This window comes from Taeniopygia guttata, chromosome 1, assembly GCF_048771995.1.
Source record: "Taeniopygia guttata chromosome 1, bTaeGut7.mat, whole genome shotgun sequence".
NCBI classification, from domain to species: Eukaryota; Metazoa; Chordata; class Aves; order Passeriformes; family Estrildidae; genus Taeniopygia; species Taeniopygia guttata.
The window spans coordinates 57729579-57749439 of NC_133024.1; the positions used below are offsets into that span (position 1 = coordinate 57729579).

Genomic DNA, 19861 nt, shown 5'->3' on the forward strand with positions numbered 1-19861 from the left:
TATATGCAGCCACAATAAGTAAAAATGTTTCTTTCTCTCAAGAGCGGACAAAAATTTGAATCACCCAAGCTCACCCCTTCCTTCCAACACAGAAACCCAAGAGCTGTGCAGCATGTCGTTTATACTGAGCCCACTTCAGAAGTTAAACCACTACCATGCAAGAAGGTGAAGGAAATGAGGAAGGAGCTCACAAGTGAAGTGATGAAACCGTTAGTATGCTAACGGCAACATTCAAGAATCGCAGAACATTCCCCTCAAAACAAAAAATGTATTTGGTAAATTCACACAGAAATGTTGATGATGAGTTAAATATAGGGTGTTCTAGAAATAGACTAAAATGTCTAATTATAGATGAAGACAGTAACATCCAATCCATTCCAAAGCTACTCTTTCCCACAGTTTCCAACCTATGCACTTAGCATTCCTATTCCTAGCAAATTATCCTAACCATAATATCTTTTCCCCCAGTACAGAGAGAAATAATTTTTACATGCAAATTTAGGAACTAGAGGTCCTTTCCAGGCTAACAAAACTACTATCAGTTTCACATTGAAGCCTGATTGAACAGAGTACAAACTCACACACAACACAAGGGGAGTGATCTCTTTAAGAACAAATAAAAGACCTGAGCTCCAGCACTCTGATTCAACACTGAAGATGGCTGACAGGTAAGGCCTAAAGCACACCAAGGTAAGAATGTATAAACCTTGGTCCCTAGCCATTTGGATCCTCTCAGCAATTCCCACACAGTGGGAAGCTTTACTGAAGGACAGGCTTATATTGAAGAATAAATCGCTTTTACCTCTACATAGATTGGCCAGGTCTGGTCAGGAAAGTGAAAATGTCCAGAGCCTTTCACATGGCTGCTGCAGACTTTTGATAAGCAAAAGACTTAAAATTCCAGTATGTATAGTTTCTGTCAACTACTTTATCTCTGAAGAAACACTTAGGTAAGATTTTTAAAAGCAAGATTTAAGAATGCAAATAATCTCTAAAACACGTCAGTGGCATTAAAATTATAAGCACCACAAATCACTGGCATATAGTAGCAAAGTTTCAGAGCTTATGGTGCAGACTGTAACCAAGGCTGGGAAGGTGAACCCCACCTCCTGCCACTCCTGTGGTGAATCACTGTGGTGAGGAAAGTCCTTGCTCCTTCTCGCATACCTAACAAAACTCCAGTGAGTTACCAAAACTGTCAGTGAAAACAACAAAATCTGCAAGCAAAAGCTGAGAAATTTTTGCTAACAACTGCAAGAAGAGAAAGCTGTTTCAGAGATCACAGCTTCTTCTCTGACACAGAGGGAAATCCTCAATTTTTCTTTCTTTTCTGTCAGCTCACTGAGCACTGTCCTGCCACAGTTCCTCCCTTAAATACAGCTGTGCTGAAATACACCTCATGTATTTGGCTTTTTTCATACATCAAGTGTCTAAAAAGTAACACACACAACCAAAGTATGAGTTTTCAGCAATCCTTAAGCATCAGGCCATACCAGGCTAACAACATTCTTCAAATCTGGATGTCTATCTCTTTTTCTTTTCTCATTTGAGGACCAAGACCATGGACTTGACAATTCTAATATTCAACGGATGAGAAAAGAGCACATTAGGAAACCAACACTCCTGTAAAGGCAGGGATCTGGAAATAATGTTCAAGCTAACTGGATCTGATGACACCACTCCCATGGCTCTCTCAACAATCACAAACAATCCAAACTGAAAGATCCCTGCCTTGGGGGTGTGGGGGGAGAAAGGTGGGAATTTTTTTTTTTTTTAAGACAAACACGGGCTTCAGCTACACAAAAACTAACACCATTTCTCTGTATCTTCTAATCCACTTCTCTGCCTTCTAGATCTGTCCAAGCTGTCATCTGTAAGTCTTGGGTCTTGGGAGGACTTTCAAATGACTTTTTCCTAGCTCCACCACTGTACCACAGATGCATCCATAGGCCTGGCAAAGTTCTTGTATAGCAGCAAGAGAGAATGAACATGGCAGCTTTTGCCTTCAAAGAAGAACTGCTCCTCTGTGAAGCCCTGATCAAGAGAAAGTAGCAGCAGCCACTTACCCTTTAGAACACAAAAAGCCTTCTTTCCAAGATAAGCAGCTGCAGCTTGGGAGATGACTTAAAAAGAAAAATTTAAAACCTCAAGTTTTTAGGGCTGGATGTCTCAACAGGGTCTGGTGTAAAAGAAAGAAGGGGAGAAAAGAGATAAAGAAAGGGAGAGTCACGATGTACCAGTTGCAAGCAGAGAGGCCTAGGATCTGAAAATAAAAGTCATGATGATAAAAGGAAAGATGCAAATATATATAAGAATTTTTTCAGAAAAAAACTTCTATTAGGAACACTTTTTTTTCCAAGTAGTTCCTCTGTAATTTTATCTGTGATTTTTCAACATAGAACAATGTGCCAAATAAATCCCCCAAACACTTGTAAAACTTGTTGCTTTTAAAACGAAAAAAAAAAGCAAAATGTAAAATGAAAAGATAGTGAAAACACATTGTAGTGTAAGATGCCGAAGGAAGATATGGCTGAACACTCTGAAGGCTGAAGACAAGAGACAGCCTCACCCAAAACACGACCATTTTCTTAATGGTTGCCTCCCTCTCTCTCCCTCCCCTGTAGCTAATCACAGTACTAAGCAAGACTCCATTATACTTCTCAGATACAGGCTCTAGACAGTAAATGAACCTGGAAAGTATTCCCCTGTGCACAACAGCTCAAGTGCCCTGTCATTTAATTTTCAGTAAGAAGATATCAAATTTGATTTCTCAAGTGACAGATGGAAATGTAGGGTCCAAAGTTGTAGATTGAGACAAAATTTCTAAAGAACATTTTCGTTCAAAGGTGGAAACAGAGATTCTTCTTAAAAAACTTTGTTAGAGTTCAGAAGTACATAATTAGGAGAATCACGGTGGTTTTCATCCACTGAAAGTTTAAGAAGCAATTTGACGCACCACAATTACCTCCAGGATTTTCTTCTCCCATTACAACTACCACTAAGCCTATTTTCTAATTGGTCTGCCTTGTGCAGCATCACCATAACTTCCATTTTTTAATAATTTTCAGGAAAAGCTTTGTACCTGCTCGCATAACAACTTAACTCCTTCTATTTTGAAACGATACCGTGGCGGCGGCCGCTAACGGCTCTGTTTCGGCAGAAAGAGAATTTCAATTTAAGGGCGCAGAGAATGATCTCTCTTCGAAATTATATTTTAAATCTTCCATTTTAAAGTCACCACGGACCACACCGGGCGAACAGCGGCGGAGCGAAGGTGTTCAAAGCCGCAGTACTGATGGCCAACTTCGCCCGAATCGCTCTGGACCGTGCTCTGCTCCATGCTAGCCGAGTCCAGGCACACGCAGCTTCAGAATAGATAAAATACGTGTATTTTACAGTCCGCTGAGCAGCGGCTGGAAGGCTCCGACCGGCAGCCAGCCTGGCACCCGCGCACGCTTAAAAGGAGACAAAAGTATAAAACGCAGCAGAATTACAAGCCAGCTGTCACACTGTGCAGCGCGCTGCTCAGAGCAGCACAGCCGCGGTGCCCTTTGCCCGCAGCAACAGGCACAGCTTCAGGCAGCTCCCGGCGCTGCTGCCCCGAGACGTCCCTTTACTCACGGCCCAATTTATATTTCGATTTCCCTGCTGCTACGCTTTTCCAGAAGTTCCCTCTTCCCCGCAGTTTCTCCCGACGGCCGCGGAGCGCTGCCCCGGGCGCGGCCGCACGTCGAGGCAGCGCGGCCGCCGCCCGCAGCGCCGCGTCCCCCGGCCCGCCCGCCCGCCCGGCGCTCGCCCCCCGGGCGGCACGTACCGCCCGGCCGCGGGCCCGCGGCGCCGCCCCGGCCTCCCCGCAGCGTCGTGCAGCTAAAATGGCTCCTGTCGAGAGGGGGAAGTGGTGCCCGGGCCCCGGACGGTGACTCACCGCGGGGCCGGGCGGCTCGGCTCGGAACGACACGACACGCCCCGGGGCGGCGGCCGGCGCTCCGCCGGGCCCGGCCCGCAGGTGGCGGCGGGGCGCGGGGGGGGACGGGCCGGCGGCGGCCTCGTGACCCGCCCGGGCTCCGCTCGGCCCGGCTCCTTCGTGTGCGGAGAGCGCCCGACCCGCGCCGCGCCGTGCCGTGCCGTCCCGCTCCCGCCCGGCTCCCCGCCGCTGCCTCCCAGCCTTACGAAACATCCTACCCCGCTCCCCTCCATGAGTAATAATTCACAGAGTCAGTTAGGTTGGAAAAGACCTCTGAGATCATCGTGTCTGACCCATGACCAAAAACCCGCCTGTCAACTAGACCATGGCACCAAGTGCCACCTCCAGGGACGGTGACTCCTGTCACCTCCTTAGGCAGCCCATTCTAACGTCTAACAACCCTTTCTGTGATTAATTTCTTCCTAATGTCCACCCTAAACCTCCCTTGGCACGGTTTAAGACTCATCCTAAATGAGTGTGTTCTCTCATCCTAAATTAAATGAACAAAACACGTTTCTGTGGAACATCTCATCTTTTCAACCAATATCATCTTGCTCACACCAAACTGGTTAACTCCTGAAAAGGAGTGAAACTTTGGAGGGCCAAAATGCTTGGGGAAATTCAGTTAAAGTGCAGCATCAAATGGAACACAGCCAATGCCAGAGCCAGGGTTTCTGGGATTCCCTGTAAATTTCTAATACACTCTTCATTGTTCTTTAAACAAAGCCTAGTGTATAATAAATAACACACTGAAAGCCACCTAGCCCTCAGCGGTGTAGGTGCTTGGGATGAGCTCTACAATCACATAAGGCACGCTGAAAGGCCTGACAGAAGCGTAATTTTAAAAATACGGTGCAGATGGTGAGGACAGAGTCACTCCCACCTTGCTTCTGTAGGAAGGGTAAGCTCATGCTCTGTTTGCAGGCTGGCATGTCCACTGGTTTTCCACAAATTCCCAGAAAGACAGAGTCCAGAGCAGTGCATTGGCCATAAGAGAAGGCGTGGCACAGGGACCCAAGCCACCAGAGAGGGTGTAATGGCAGAGCAAAGAGCTGGGAAGAGAGCAAGCAGCAGGAGCAACCTTGCAATGAGCAGGGAAGATGAGAGTAGGAAAAACCTGAAGCTACTTCTAGCAAACACATTGAGATAAATTCAAACATATTTCAGGACAGCTGTCATTAACGCTCACAGTAATTATTAAACAGTAGTCCCACAAGTTTTGTGCTGCATAAAACTCATAGTTTTATTTTCATTAATAGCTCCAACTACTGGTTATGTTTAATTACCAAGAAAAAAATTTAGGGGTTACTTCCAATTAATTGAATCCTTATGACACCTGCATGGCACTTAAAAGTAAAATTGTGTCCCAGTTTATCGTTTAAAGGGTAGTTACCTATGTATGACTTTATTAGATGTAGTTTATCATCCTATTTTTGCAGCCTGCTTTAGTGAAAGATCTGAAAAAAGAAGCACCAGCACACTTTTTATGACTTAGTGATTAAAAGTATCAATTAAGTCAGTACTAAAATATCTTCACTACAGTTTTTTATCAAAATATGTCTTCATTTGTATTTCTCAGTTGAAAAAAGTCCATGAGGAGAAAACAGTGTCATTATTTTAGTTACTATATATTTTTCCACCTCTCACAACAGATGTATATTCCTTCTCTCCAACAACTTAAGTCTAATCCAATCTTGCATCTAAAAGCATTTGGTTTTTTGTAAATCATGGGGCATGGAGGGAAGAAATCTGACCCAGGTGCACAGCGGTTACAAGGAACCGTAACATTGGCACAGGGAGAGCACCATTTTAATAATTAAAGAAAGTCTAATAGTTATGTTTTAGAGAGGAAAGAAGCAACATATTCTTATCCAAGCAGTCAACTAAATTGAAAAATCATTTTGTAGTGATATATTAGCACAAGCTATGCAAACATTTTGCCATTTCTAAGCTAAATCTGGAATCAGTATTTTTTTTTAAAGCATATGTAAACCGTAAACTTATTTAGCAAAAGAGAATGTAGGTGGATGTTCATCCCTGCAACTGTATCAGGTTTCTTGCTAATTATAATTTTGGCTTGAAGAAGAAATGACCTTGCCCATTGCTGGGATGACTATTTCCATGAAACTTAGGTCACCATTTGCCCAAAAGACATAGCTAGACACTGACCAACAGCACAGCTTAAGCCAATTTAAACAGCTTTAGCCCTCCACTCCATCCCAGCCTCATATTCCTCGCACTGAGCTACTCCCCCCACTGTTTCCCAGAGGAAATATTTGTGTAGTCACACAGTGTGGCAGAGGGTGGAGCCCACCAGCACAAAAGTTAAGGCTGCACAAATAAATAAATAAACAATGCACGATATAATTTTCGCATTGCTGTTGGCCCCAACTCCCAGAGAAACACATGCCCAATCATGTGCTCCAAGGGGAGCAGTGTAGCCCAACAGGCTTGGACTGGCAGAGACCTGGATGTGACTCTCACTTCTGCCGGCCTCAAGTGAGAACCCAAGCAAGCTGCTTCTCTTTTCACACCCTGCTTTAGTAATCACTTCCCTCCTTCACAACTGGCTTTCAAAGCTACAGGTCTGCAAGGGCAGGATGAGATGGGCTGCCAGGAGGCACAGGAGCAGAACAAAGCAGCTCTCCTGCACAAGGGGCAGCCTGAAACCATGCAAGGACACACCAGAACGATGTGCTCTGGAGGTATCCTGCCCCACCTAAAAGACATACCATTTAGTCTGATAAAAACAAGCCAAAAGAAAAGTTTGTGACTGCGTTCAGCTTTCGGTTTTGGATGGGGGCTGGGGAGGCGAAAATACTGTTTTGGATGAAGGAAAGGGAGCAGAAAAGATCCAAATGCTCTTAGTTTTTTTATTTTTCTGCTACATTATACACAAGTTCAGCACATGAGAAGCCCTAGCAAGCCCCGATTTATGTGACACCCTGTGGTACAATTCCTGAAGCAGTTCAAGATGCTGTAACTCCTTTCCAGTCTTGCAAGAGGAGATCCCACCACCCTGTTCCCAGCTCAGGCTCATACAATCACCTCATACAGACTTGGGGCTTCATCAAACTGTCTCAACACTGTTGAGATAAAAATCTGATTTAAGAAGCTTCTGGTTTGCATTTGTTTTTGTAGGATCCCAGCATCTCAAGCTTTACAAAATAGTTCATCTCAAGTGCCTCTGGAAGAGAAGGAAAATTCCAACAATCCCATTCACAAGCAAAGCCCCAAAGAACACCTGAGCAATGGATATACCCAACATGACACTGTGTATGGAAGGACAACACTTGGACCAGCTTCCACCCAAGTCTTAACACCTAAACTCCTGCACCTTCTTTTCTCCTTGAGTACAGCACCAAGAAACACTAGTAGTGGTGCTATCACATTTTAATCCAATAAATATGATATGCATCTATCATATTTATTGGATAGCTTGGGTGCTATGGGTTTGTGGGCTGGCACCTTCCATGGGGGAAGATGCAACATACAACACAGTCTAACACTCTTGTGAGCTTCTAATGCTGCTACATGCATAATGACTTCAATATTTACACATGGAGAAATTGCAACAGGAGATTATAAAGTAGCTTACTCCTATGCCCAAAGGAAGTCTCTGCTAGGACTTCAGGCACAGAAAAATTCCTACCATTATGTTATTTAAAAACTTAATCACAAATTCAGGCAATACACTTCCGATATTTTTAAGACAATTGTTTGCCATCTACAAACCTGCATTTTCAGAGATTTCAGTAAAAAAGAAACAGAGAAGAAATGTGGATGACACCAGGAGAGCAGCCCATGCAGCTATCAGTTCTTAATTTCCAATTTAGAGATATGATTCAGTGATATTTTAGTGCACACTGTGAAAGTAGAGCACAATGAATTTGAGAAAATAGAATCTACTGTTGCACTGTGCTCATCTTCTGAATTCTAGTTGAATTGTTGGAAAGGAAAGGTGATAGTAAACAAAGTGCATCTAAAAAGGCCACTATATTTTTCAAAAACTGAGAGGGAAGGTATCCTGGCCATCTGTGTCTAATTGGAATCCTTCAGATAGTAAATGTTTCAAAATACGCAAGGGAATGTTTCTCAAGTCTATGGTAGCAGAAGTCTCCAGAAATTATTCCTTGGTAGCAGAAGGGCTAGAGAGGTGTGTGAAATTAAATGGGTTCACAATCAAGCACCAGGCAGCTTTAACCTTGTCCATTTTGTCCTTCCAACTGCGCCTCCAGTGTTTCCTACTGAAGGCAGGTTTGGCAAAGATGCTGCTTTTGCCAGCAGTACACCAACATCCCACCCTGCTACAAACTCCTGACCTTGTACAGCCTTGCACAAACTCTTCTTGGATCATCTCTAAGGTATTCCTAGGTCACATCCCAGCAATGGCAAGCCTCTAGGAAAATTTATTTTTCCTCACTCTTTCAAGTTCCTTCCTTCCTCCTTTTGTTATAGGTTTGCCTCTACTTTTGAGAAGTATTGTTTCTCAGTATTTCTGAGAGTGGTTTGAAATCTGGGTATGTTCTCCTTTCTACTTTCAAGCAAGCTGTGGAGGAAAAGAACTGCAAAAATCCAGGTAGTAGATACAGCTCTGACACAAGACAATCTCTGATTCACTCTCACCCAGAAACTACAGGCTCCAACTTCTTCCTGGCACTTCTTTACCAACCCCAACCAAACTTTTCCCTTCCCGTCCTCTCCTTGCACTGGTTCTGATCCATGTGGTACCTGTTAAGCCTTCCACTGATCCTATTAAATGCCTTTCTGTGGCAGAAAGCTGACTGGGGAAGATGGGGAACACCGGCTGCTCTTCAGCTAGATCAGACTGTGATGAACCCTGCCAGCCAAAGACATCAGACCTCCCTCTGTGGTAGTACAGGTAACTACTACAATAACTACTACACTGGGCCTGCACTCAGGTAATTTTTTTCACCCTATGATTGCACAATAGTCACCAAAAAAAACCAAAACCAAACCAAAACAAAAAACCCATTACTTGGGAATGCTACAAGGCAGAGGGGCGGGACAGAGGTACTGCTTAACCCATGGCTTTCTGACTTGAGCTAGCTCTTGTTCTGTCCTCCCTCTGCACACTCCTTGCTCATTTGTTTCAGAAAGTGCACTGAAAGTTATTTAGCATCCTATAAATACCCCTGCCAGTAGGTGTGACAGAAGTCACACTTGTAAACCCACAGCTCAAAGGCAAGTCACGCAAAGAAACAAAAATAAAGACAGGACAAATTTATACCCCATACTACTTCTCTCAGTGAGCTTTAGACTCCACAAAAATCATGACACAAAAAGAGTTAAGCCATGATATGTAAATATTTTCAAAATACAATACAATGTTACCAAGTTTTCCCAGGAGAAAAATGAGAAATCGTCATGCGTCACCTAATGCTATAGGTAAGCACACTCAGACAGACAGTTAAAGCATTGGCATCCTAAAATCCAATTCAATTGTAAGTTGCTAATTTCCAGTTCTTCATTCAGAGTCACAAAACTGATACACAAAAAGGCCAGCTTTCCTTACATCTTTGAATGCCATCTGCAGAAACTGTTCCAGCACACACCCTACAAGAAACAAGGCAACTAATCAGAAGGAAATGGACAGAGGAATGCATTTTATACCAAAAAAGAGCTAACTCTATCTGGTTTTACTTTTTTTTTTTTTTTTTTTTTTAATCTAGAAGAGCTAACTGTTTGAAAAGGCACAAACTTTTTCTGAAACAAGGCAGAAAATAGTATAATTCTAATTAAGGCCCAAGTATAGCTTTGCACTGTAAAGGCAACACTATTTTATATACAGAACACCTCAATACAACATACTTGCAACAAACAAAGCCAAAATGAACTCATTTTTGTTACTGAATAACTGAATATCCTAAGAAAACAAATAAGGGCATAGCAATATCATGTCTTTATTCCAAATTCTCACACAGTATGTGTATCAGCCCTGAAAATTCCTTTAGAATATACTTTAATAAAATACAAATCTGTACAATCCTGACTACAGTAAGATTATGCTAGATCTTTAACTTTACAAATTAAATGATCACTTGTTGGCATAGCTGTTTTGAAAGATGAGTATTAGGGTGCCTATCTATCTCTACAGATTTTCTCACAAAGGTTTTAAGCAAATACAGATTTCCCACTATTGTGCAAGAAAGGTACAAAGCTAAGGAGGTACAAGACATGAAGTAAAATTTATAAACACTGATAAAATTCAAAAACACATGAATGAAAGAAAAGTCTAGACTTTCCAAGGATAAGAACCAATCTTTCCAGAAAGAAAGTCAGTTTTGATTCTTGAAATAGAACAGCGTACCCAACATCATCCCACAAGCTTCAGATCCCCCACTATTATACTCCTTCAGAGCTATGCTGCATTAACAGGATGATTCTATTTGCTCCGGAATCCTTGCAAGGATAGTTTTGAAGAATACTAGCTTAATCTGAAACTGTTAGAGATGTTACTACACCAGTAGTGGTAAACTTGGCCTTTGCTATTTTCCTTTCTTACACACACAAACACAAAATCCAGAGCTGTTTGTAAACACGTCGTTCTGTAGTTTTTCTTTTTGACGTCTGAATGTTGTAATGTTAAAAAGAAAGAAAAAATATAGGGGATGTGAATGAACAGAAATATAAACTAAGTGACACTATGTTGCAAATACATCCAGAAGGAACATAAAACCAGGGACTGGGCAAATTTTATCTAGTCCAACAGCGGTTTCTGAAGTGGCGACACTTTGTAGTTGGCTAAGAATCCTGATAAAAAAAGTTGTAGCTGTATTTTTTTCCTCTGCTCATTCTGTGAGTCACTCATTACATTTCTGGGTGTTGTAACACATTCATGAATAATAAACACATACTGGGAAGAAGAAAAAAAAACCAAAACAGTGTTCACAGTGGATTTTTTAACATCTGTATTTATCAATACAAAAATCAAGAATGAAGCTGAGATTTTTCAGAAGTCTCTATGCAAGGAATGCTATTAATCACAGAAAAAGTATTTGGTATACCCAGACACATGCCAAAGTTAGAGCATTGCTGTTATTGTTTGGCCTCTTTACAGGGTGGGAGCAGAAGGGGAGGGATCACCATGTTCCCCATCAAACTCTCTCCTGAGGAAGAACAGCTAGGCACCGCCCTTAGTTAGACAGTTCTGGACCCAAAGCTGCACTTCTGCAGCTGCCTCTTTTTTTTTTTTTTTTTTTTAATTAACTTTTTTTTTAAAGACCAGAGAGTTAAGTTTCGGAGGCTGCATAGTCCCAGAACGCCATCTGCACTACAGGAAATTACTGCCGATGTCTTAAAGAAGTACCAGGGAAATATTTATCCACATTTATGTTTTAGACAATAACAAAAAGAGCACCCAAGAGATGCACGTCTCAGGGTGGTTGCTGTAAGTTTTTCTACTGCTCCAGTCAGATGAAAAAATGTTAACTTCTATTCCAATTTCTTTTATGCTTTCAATCCCACTGCCTTATGCAGACTACATTGGCTACTTCACACACTTGTGCTGACTCCCTGTATGGATGCAGACCAAATTCATGGAATTAAAGGAAATCCAGATAAACATAATTTTTAGGAAAATGTTGAGTGAGAGTTCCATGAATATTTTAGATGCTTACAAGAATTCAACAGGGTATTTCTGCACTGCTCAGGATGTGAACACAAAGGAAAGGAAAGTGTGTTTATTACTGCTGTTCCAGTTGCTCTAATTAATGAAGAAAGATAAAAGTGGTAACTTGGAGAGGCAGAAGATAGAAAATAAATTATGAAAAAAGTAGGCTCATGTGAATGAATCGATTTTCCATTGCAACTCACTCAGGCTGACACCTGGCTATTAAAGAACAGTTAGCTGGAATCATAACCTGGTTACTTGCTTGTTCAGGAAATAATATTTTTAGTAGCAGGCTTAGCTATCCAAATACATGCTACATTAACCAATTGGTGAATACATAAATCATGGAGAAGAGAGGGGGAAAAAATAAAGACTGCAGGGCACAAAAAGGAGGGGTATTGAGTAGCTCAGCGCTGCTGGGAAGGGGAACTGGCTGCTAGAAGGCCAACATTTTTATCTCTCAGCTACACTTCAAGTCAAAAAAACAACAGTTTCCATCTCTATGCTCATCTTCACCCAGGCAAGCAGTCCTACCAGCAAATCCTGTAGGACTGAGATCCTGTGGACCAGTCCAAGAAACTAAACCATCACCTCTTGCCCATAAAAACAAGGTACAGCAGGCAGACATATACTAAACAGGCATGGAGATTCAGCTCCAGAGAGAATTGCTGCTACTATGATGTGTTTTCCAAAAGCCTCCCAGGAATCATCTTTCTTGGTTCTGTGGTCTAGGGAGCCCTGAAACCAAAAGTGGGAAGCAGAGGCTAAGAGAACAAGAAGACATTATAGCAGGCACAGTTTCCCACATGTGATTTTCCTCCTGCTTTCTACTAACAGAGGTCATTCTGTTATTAATGGAAGCAGCTCAATAGTCTCCCCAAATAACCTGTCATACAGTTTAGTATTCTCAATGCTATATTCAAGGTACTATATATAATTTATATTTATTATTTCAGTCTATTTTTGTCTCTTTAGCTTTTCAATATATATGTTTAAACTTATAATCCATTTGTCCTGCATTTATTGAAGATCCATCAGCTTTAAAGGTATGTGTGCTCTGAAAAACACTCCACTAGAACTGAATAATTTCAACTTCCTCCACGATCAAGGGACAAGTGTGCTCACGTTCTAGCACAGTAGCCTAAATTCAGAGTGCTTCATCTATTGCTTCTCTGTAACTAATTTTATTTCTTGAACTTTTCCTTTTAATGTTCCCCATTTTTGGCAAGACTCATTAGAAATGTTTTCCAGCTTTGCATAACAGACAAAAATATACCATTTGTGACTGAGAGCACAGAAGTCTTCCTGTGTGAGTAATTGAAGAGTAACATCGAACTAATTTAATTTTAATATTCAGAATAACAATAATTAAAACAACCTTTTTTAAGACAGTAATCAATGAGCTCACTGATGAAGGAGAAAGAGTAAAGAAAATTACTTTTTTGGGTTTTTTTTTCATTAATTGCTCTCATCCTCAGGCCTGTTGGTTTTATTATATGATCCCTTGCTGCTTTGCATAAGCTAGCAGCAGCTTACTTCCTGCTACTCTCTTTCATGAGAAAATGAACTCCTCTACCCTAAACAAGCACTCTTTAATTCTTTTATTGCTAATCCTTACTTGCATGTAGCAGGCTGCTGCTTCCCCAGAAGATCGTCTCAGGGTTGTGGTTCCAGGTGATTGTAACAGTGTTAGGTGCATTATTTCTACTTAATTTTCTGAAAATATACAAATTTTCCTAAATATACTAAAACCTACTCAAGTATATGACATTATTCAGTGAATGTGTTCAAAGCTATTCAAGTATATTATTTGTGCAATATTCCAGAAAAAGTCAGATTTAGAGGTACAGGATTTATGAAACAAAATTATACAACACATTGGAAAATTCATCACACAGGAAAAATGCTACCTGCATCATCAAATAATGCAGATTTACATTTTTGTGATGAAATGGCAGCCAGAGACCACACAAGGAGAAAACAGAGGAGAAAGAACCCCACTTTGGGTACAAATCAACAGGTACAATGTCCAGGGAACAATTCATGCTTGCAGGCAGAAGTGAGTAGGCTGAAGACCTGACCTGAGGATCTGCAGGTCAGAGTTAATGCAGCAAAAAGCTGTTAATTCACACAGACAAAGCAAAACAGAGGATCAGGGAAAACAGCAGATAACAATTTAGTAGTTGTGTTGGCCTACTTTTAGTTTAAAATCACTGCCTCTTGTCACTATCCGACATAAAAAGTCCCGATCCCTCCTTTCTGTAAGTCATAATGAGGTCTCCTTGGAGCCTTCTCTTTCCCAGGCTCTCCCAGCCTGACTTTGTTGGAGAGGTGCTCCAGCCACCTGATTATCTTCATGGCCCTCCTCTGGAGCTGCTCCAACACGTCCATGTCTTTTTTTTTTTTTTTTTTTTTTTTTGCTGAGGATGCCAGAACTGATGCAGCACTCCAGCTGGAATCTCCCAGAGGTGAAGAATCACCTCCTCACCCTGCTGGCCACGCTGATTTTGCTGCAGCCCAGGATGTGATCAGCCTTCTGGGCTGCAAGAGCACACTAGTTGGCTAATGTCCAGCTTTTCATCCACAAGAACCGCCAAGTCCTTCTCCACAGGCGTACAGACATTTTGTTTTACTACAAAGCTCCTCTTTGCGATCAACATCACAGAATCATAGGGTAGTTTGAGTTGGAAGGGACCTTCAAAAACATCTGGTCCACCCTATTCATCATGGATAGGGACTTCTTGCAGTAGATCAGGTCGCTTAAAGCCCACCCAGCCTGACTTTGAACATCTGTTCATCCACACTATCCCTCTGACTCCAAGCAGAGCAGAAATACACTTCTGCTAGCCATGAAAGCAAAACCCCCAAAACATATCTCCTTGTCATCCACTTATTTTCACTTTTATTAAACACAAAAAGTGCAAAGAGTTGAAAGCCGCTGGGGAAAAATAGAATAAATAACAGTACTGTGATAGTACAAAGCTGGTGGCAGGCTGCTAAATTCACATACTCTTTTTATCCACATCCCTGATGGGGCCTTATTGCCTCACTTTCCCCATTACTTTCCCCTCAGGTTTGATCACTGGAACCAATTCCAGGCTAACAACCACACCTGGTTCCCCACAGGACCACCTGAGGCTTTCTGTACCTCCCTCCTCATTTGTAAAGCACAGCAAAGTAATTCCAGAGTGTTTAAAAGGAATTGGAAGATCTTGATTTTGAACTCTTGGTCGTATCCAACAGGGAAAGCTCTGGTGCGTCACTGATGGCTACCGTTCACTTAGAAAATCTGATCATTAATTAGGTGAAAAAACTGCTTGTCCATGCTTCATGCTCTTAACCTCCTCAAAACTATATCTATGTTCTATGAACTACTCTGAACTACTATGTTCAGGAGACAAGGGGAAAGAAATTTAACCTGTAATTATAGGTAATTGGTCTTCAATGTTATTGGGTAGCAGCATACAGATTTGAGTCCATTTTTCTCACATTTAGCAAAAGGTAACACTTTGCTCCTAAAAAGGACACAAAAAATCCTTCAGTAAACAAACATCCACACACACTCAGCTAGATGAGAGGGATGTAACTTTCTCACTATATACAATTAAACTCAACACCGATCTAGCTCCCAGTTATTCAATAGGAATTTAAATTATCACAACTTTACCAGTGGGACTATTCAATTTCTTCTGTGTCTTATTTCCCTGGCTCATGTTCTTACAGTTAGAAAGAGAAAGCTTTTTCTGCTTCCTTCCCTTTCTAATTAGTTTTACCTTATTTTCTTTTATTCCCAGCTCTATTCCCTATTCTTCAGGCATATAAATGAACATTCAAATACATTTTGTATGTATATATAAAGATAGGAAAATTTGATTGTGGTGGCGCTCCAGAGCAAAAGTATGGAGACATCTGCTTTTAAGCCATCCAAGCTCTGATCATGCTCCAGTCAGAATCCACATACAATTGGCATTTCCTCCCTGCTTATGTGGAGATGGTAAGTAATACTTTTCTGGCAGATTAAACAAGTACTCCCAAAAAAGGGATTTCTCTCCAGAAAAACAAACAAACAAACAAAACAAAAACCTTCAGCATTTTATTTTTACTTGTCTCCAGTTCAGTAACAAACTGAAAGCTGTGATTTGAAAATGTAACTAGGTAAGAAAGTGGGAGCACACAAACAACAAAAAACCAGTTACAGCATTCATAAGGCCACCTTCTCACATCTGTCCTCCAGTTTCTTTAACACAGTATCCAAATTCTGCGGTTTCCCTAATACTTCCCATTTAGGATAGGTTGCTCTGCTGAAAATCAGTCATCCTGCAAACATTATCACAGTGCTATGCAAAAGAACCACAATTACACATGTTCTCCCTTAAACGACACCTGCACAAGTACTTCTGCCTGTTTCAACACCTATAGCAAGACTACTGCTCAGTCTGATAATAACATCTACTGAAAAAAACTTGTATCTGAACATACATGTTCCAATTCCAAATAAAAGATTGGGAGAGTTGATATGGTTATCCACTGGATCACAAACCAGAAATTCCAACAAACTACAGTGTCTAATTGCATTTAATGTTGCTACATGTCTTGATGTCAATCTGAAACACAGAAAGTGCAAATTCAGGAGACCTAGAGGATTAAAGAAAATTTTTTAAAGTAATCTTCTTGATAGGTGTTGAGGCAAAGACACGAGATCTGAAACCTAGTCTGAATCTCAAAGTATGTAAAGAAGTACACAGTATTTCGCAGTAATTCTCCACTGGAAAGGCATTCTCTCTAAAAATACCTTTTTTTTTTCCTTCAGGAAAACATGAAATTAGTTATTTTCTTTGACTAATGTGTACAGATTTGGGAAAAGAAGATAAAACCCCACCTACCTGGTAAACACAATGGAGGGCTTGTACAGTAACAGTCTCATGTATGACTTGACCTTTCAGCTGCTAGTCACACACAATGATAAAACAGAGATTACAAATCCCCATTTCTGATTCAGCTTTAATTTCAGAGGGACAAAACACAACATCTACAAAGGTTAACATAATGGTTTTCTTGCAGAAAACACATTAAGACCTTTTATGCCAGCAACATCCTGAAAACATGCTGTCCTGAAAATCTGTTATATCTGACCTCTGCTTTAGACTGCCCCAAAATGTACATCCAGAGGCAAAGCAAGCAGCTACATCAGACTTTAAGAATTATTGCATTTGCAATAATTCACCTCAAATGAGGTACACGATGATACAATCACCCCCTCCCCTCCCAAAAGAGTACAATAATGATAGAAGTGTACTGCTATACTTAATCTTAAGTACATTAAAACAATTTAACATAATAGACGCGTCCTGGAAAAAATTCAGGAATGGTCATTTGCAAAAAATATAAAAGTGTATTTCTGTCTCTCACAATCATGGCTGTAGTATACTTATGATCAGAAACCAGTTTGTTCATTAATTAAAATATTATACCTGTAATAGTTGCCAAGTTTTGCTACATGATAATATTAACATTTGAAAACTGAATTTGAAAAATTCTAAGTAATCTTTTTATAAATCCTTCAGTCCAAATCTATTAACCCACAACATTAGGTCAACTAAGAAAACCTAAAAAAAAAAACAACCTTAGAGGTTTTTTTTGGATGAAGGTAAAGGTTTCACTTGAAAAGGCATCCAGTTAAAGACAGCTGCACAGAGCACATGAAAATCCAAACACACAAGAAAAGAGCTCAGCTCTATCTCAGTGGAAGTAAGCAGGTGTTGGGGGACCTATTCTCTGCACAAAATTACATGTCGGCATAATTCCCCTCTACCAGAGGAAAACAGAAGTTAGAATGCTGGCACAGGTCTGCCAGCACAAAGTTGAAGAAAGGTTTACAGTTCTAGATTCTGTGGATACATCTCATTTCCAATATCTCCACTAAAACACCACTGATTTCCTTAATCCTTCCCCCATCAGTTTTTCAGCACAGTTAGCATAATCTGCCTCAGCTTTGCCATCTAGGCTCCCCAGTACGATTTGAGGGAAATAAATCTATTGTTTTAACCAGGTAAGTTAAGCAAAATAATTTTGGCAGAAACAGAAGGCTTCCTATTTTCAGCTGGCAGGTCAAGGGCAGTAAATGCATGCAGAAGATGAGTGACCAGCTGCCAGGGGTGGGGGGATGGCTGATGCAAAAGACAAGCAGACATCACAGCTATGGACTATGCTCTAGAGATTCATTGTTCCTTAGACAACACATTATTATCACAACATAACTGGATGTTGGATTCAACAATGACAAAGTTGGATCAGTTAGTGTTCCTATGGTAGTATGTGAACATTAAGTACTGTCACACCCTTTTTCTGACCAGTGTTGCTGTCCTCCTACCCACAATACCACTTCCTTTGCCATTTATCTTAAAAAAATACCAAATCCCATGACACAGGATGGCATAACCTTGTCACCTCCTCAGTAAACAGGTGACAAAGTCCACCCTCAGCTTCCTTTAAAACAAACATATTTGCTGTAATTCTCTTGATCAACAGTGGACTTTAAAAATAACAGACCTTTCAATTTCTCTCAGAACTTTCCCTTTTAACAGAACGAAAACAGAGGACAGATACCAGAATGATGTGCAATACTCCCTTGCCTGGAAAAGGTCTTTGAAGGTCTGCAGCAAGTTGCAGAATCCTACAGCTTTTCCACTGCTCCACCACCAGCTCATGGCCCCTCTCTGAAGAGCCCGACACACCCCAGAATCATCCAACACAGGCTGACGCGGCAGCTGCTGGAAACGGCACAGTGGCAGAGCCTCTCTGGGCAGCAGCAGATGATGAAACAGAAGCTGCAGCAGCAACCGTGTGAGCAACCTTCTGCCAGGACTTGGAGAGTGCTTGGCTTTCTACCTGAATCTGTGACACACAGATGAGTCACAGAACAAGGTCAAGCAAGCTGAAACACCTCATTAAATTTTGTTGATGCCTGTATCGCCAGGAACTCCAGACAATGTATCTGCTTAATGTCACAATTATGTTCATGAAGGAAAAAAACCCCCAGGATATCCACTGCCTAGAGTAGACAAGTGGGTGTTAGTACTAGATTTTAACAAGGAAAAAAAAATAGATTTTTGTACACACAAACAAATAAAAGAAAAAAGTTAAATTCTGGAGAGTGGGCAAAATTACTTCTTCACTGACCACAAGTTTGCTGGATTAGGGACCAAATGGGACATTTGCACAACAGGTACAGAGTAATGCTGTCTCTAAAAACAGCTAAATCTTGACTATTGTGATTACGGTGACACTTGGCTGTGGTGAGGTGGAAAATCAAACTTGACAGATCCTACTACTATTTCTAGTTATTACACAGTCCTACTACTATTTCTAGTATTTGTTAATTCAGGGTGCATAATTATCTTACAGACGTCAGTTTGTGCTGTTAAGGACAGTCAGCTTTATAGCTCAACTATTTAACAGTGTTATGTTCAAATTTGATATGCCTCTGAGATGGACACTTAACAATTCTGGAAAGTTTAATCTCAGCTTCAAACATTGTTTCACCTCACAACCAGGAAGGGAATGAAACTCACTAAATGTTACAAATACAGTAAGATGTCACAAAGTGGCAAACTAAAACCCATGACTGCAGTTTCAAAACAGACACAATGTGGCAGCACTCATTATCATCTTATATGAACACAAGTTTTATTCAAGTACTGAAACGCCAAAATAGAATGCCAAATTTATTGTTCCCTGATTCTGCCATTTTCTGAGAAGAAATTTACTAAATAGCCTGTTAACATGAACATCTCAATAGGGCAGATGAGGAAAGTGTATTCGAAAATCATGTTTGAGAGGAGTGCTTGAATATTTCCAAGTCAGTGGAAACATTAATATATACATGCTTTCAAATCTAAAGATAGTGACTTACAAGAACTTTGTCTCTTCAAGTTTGAGTTATTCTCAACAAGAAAACTTCCAGTAAACTCATCCTATATAGAAAATGTTTTATTACCTTAAAACTGTCATAGGATATCTTAAAGTGTGAATGAAAAAGCCAAACCAAAACCACTGTAAAAGACTGAACATCAGATTTTTGATACCATATACACTAGAGTACATGCAATAAAATACATTTTTTTACAGAAAGAAATAATTCAACGCTTTAGAGTATATTTTTCCTAGTTCAGCTACCAGAGTAAAAATATGTCTGTTATATCAAAAAGAATGGACTATGGAATTATATCTCATAGCTATCTAGGCTCAAGTTCAATTCCCAGGCT

At 40.8% G+C, this 19861-nt stretch overlaps 1 protein-coding gene across 8 annotated transcripts in view; it reads right to left on the minus strand.

Annotated features, from left to right (window-relative positions):
- ELF1 (E74 like ETS transcription factor 1) overlaps positions 1-19861 on the minus strand; it is an 88496-nt gene that overhangs the window by 63147 nt on the left and 5488 nt on the right. For 2 of the 8 annotated variants that reach the window (XM_041715929.2, XM_030271885.4), the window contains exon 1: positions 3815-3967. The exons of 3 other annotated variants lie outside the window; for them this stretch is intronic. The gene's annotated coding sequence lies outside the window, so the exon portion shown is untranslated. Of the gene's footprint in view, positions 1-3082; positions 3531-3621; positions 3764-3814; positions 3968-19861 lie in introns of those variants that run through there. 3 more of the 8 variants (XM_072928598.1, XM_072928585.1, XM_072928589.1) reach the window with 3 other exon arrangements.